Source organism: Enhydra lutris, unplaced genomic scaffold (assembly GCF_002288905.1).
Source record: "Enhydra lutris kenyoni isolate GAN:26980312 unplaced genomic scaffold, ASM228890v2 scaffoldscaffold36, whole genome shotgun sequence".
Taxonomy (NCBI): domain Eukaryota; kingdom Metazoa; phylum Chordata; class Mammalia; order Carnivora; family Mustelidae; genus Enhydra; species Enhydra lutris.
The window spans coordinates 2311763-2314351 of NW_019154120.1; positions in this window are offsets into that span (position 1 = coordinate 2311763).

Here is a 2589-nt window from a genome sequence, read left to right on the forward strand (position 1 = left end):
GAGTGTCAACTAACTAATGGATAAACAAAACAGAATATTATTTGGCCATAAAAGAATGAAGTACCGATTTGTCTCATGACATGGATAGACCTGGAAAGCATTAGGCGGAGACCAGTAGCAAAAGACCACGTACACGATTCCATTTATATCAAGTGTTCAAAGTAGGCAAATCCATCAAGACAGAAAGCAGACTGATGGCTGCCAGGGCCAGGGTGAGGGGAGCAGCGTTTCTTTCTGGTCTGTTGAGAATGTTCTGGAATGAAACAGTGGTGATGGTTGCACAGTTCAGTGAAGAAACCATGGAACTGTAATTTTCAAGTGCATAAATTTTGTGATATGGTAGTTATACTTCAGTAAAGCTCTTACTTTTTAAATGATTGCATAAGAAATAGTAGTTTAAAAGTATTTTTAAATAGATTTTAAATATGTTAACATCTTAATAATGAAGGAATGTAATCAGATATTATGATACCAAGAATGTAAGTGAGCCAAATATCCACCCTTCACATCCCAGAGTTTACAGATAGTGTCTTTTGCTACAAGTAAACACACAGATGTGTAAATGTGTTCTCTAGAGTAACAGAGCACCTTCCCATAGAACTGGAAAAAGAAACCGTTCTAAGCACGTTCATGGGGAGAATTTTTGTCTTACGCCTTTTTTATACTATTTCATTTGTTAATGAGTGAATACTGTATTTAACCAAAGATTTTTAATTATAGCAGAGTTATCATAACAGCTTGCAAAGTTTTCCAAAAAATATGTTAAGAAACCCAGTTGCAGCAGAGAACATATAATAAGTTGTTTTAGCTTTGTTTTAGTTTTTTAAAGGAGGCAGCAGAAATTATTGCACAAATACTTTTGTGTATGAGTGGGAGGTGTCCAGAAATGCGCAGAGTGACTGGCAGGGATTAACTGGGAACGACGTGCACGGGCGAGTGAGTCTTGCCGAGATAGGAGACTTCCGCCTCCACCTTTACGCTTCCAGAATTTTCTCCCCCAGTGACCGTGTGCACTTTATGATAACTTACTATTTAAGTAGGCAATGGAAACAACTCTTTTTTGTTTTAAGTGTTTTTAAAACTTAGGCTGGTTTTCTATTGCCTTAATGATACTAATCTTCCAATTAGTTTAAAAATAAGGGCAGATAATTAAATCTTTGGGAGGTCAGTTATACATGAGGAGAGAAAGGAAGGCAGCGGGGTTGTTCTCTTAAGACAAAAAAAAAAAAAAAAAAGAACAACCTCCTTGCCTTTGACCTCAGTTAAACTTGAGCCTTTGGCAGCTTTTCTCATGGCTCCTCTCTCCCCCACAGAAAAATGTACAAAGAACTTGAATAAAACAAACACTGAAGGACAGGGAACATACCATCCAACTACAGCAAAATACCCAGCCAGAGGATTAACGAGCCAGAATCACAGGAAAACACAGTCCCAGACGGGAAAAAACACAGACAAGGCACAAAAGCTATAAAATGAAGTCGAAGGAAGAGTCAACTTTTGCCAGAATGCTATACAGATTTGAAAGGCTTAAAAGAAAGATTTTTTTTCCTTACTTGATTGCTAATATGTGGAAGATGTAACATATGCAGTTAGGGTTCAATTTTTTAATTTATTTTTATTTTTTATTTAAATTCAACTAGGCAACCTTAGGGTTCAATCTTTTAAATACATGAATTTCTTTTTAAAAAAATGAAAGAACTAAAAAAAATTAAAAATTAAAAATTAAAAAATGAAAGAACTTAGAAATTTATAACGGCCATAACTAAATAGCTCAGACTGATTAACTGTGTCCTTTTGTCACCACTGGATGGCAACAGAGTTAACCCACAGGGGCCTTTCCGGGCCAGGCGACAGGGACGCTTATGGCATGAACACGGAGGGCATCGCCTTAGGGATCAAGACACAGTTCAGCAGAAATTCACAAGAGCAGGAAAGTTATTTCAGACCCTCCAAAACGATTGCATAGATGGGCCTTTGCTTTCTAAAAGATCAGGCAATAATTCTTTGGCATTCTCAGGAAGGAAGGAAGAAAAGATTGCTGTATTCAGAAAAAATTTTAATTTGTCTAGCTGCAGTAATTGGATTTTTATTCACAAACAGTATGTACACAATCACAATGGAATGCACTTAAATTAGGTTAAAATGATATTCTTGAAATGCGATTTGCAAAATTAGTTTGTAACACACAATATTCCCCTGGCCTAATGTTAAGTGAGTTTTGGATGATATGTTTTGGAGCAATTTTCCATTCGAGGTTTTTAACCCTTCTCCTCCCCTTAGAGCCTGCATTTGGGCATGTTGTGCAGGACATTTCTTTCTTCTCCTTAGTTTTAATATGGAGCTGCCAGCAGAGAACAGAACCCAAAAGGAGCAGCCCCGGCAAGCTGAGAGTGACCGCCGACTGCAACCTGCTGTCGGGTGGTCCAGGTTTGACGAAGGGTCCTCAACGCCAGGACGCACCTTTCTTTAGAACCGTCGTATTAGGGTTCCCAGAGAAGCAACCAAGTGGGGGTTGTGTCTCTGTGGGGGCTGTGTCTCTGTGGGGGTTGTGTCTGTGGGGGTTGTGTCTCTGTGGGGGTTGTGTCTCTG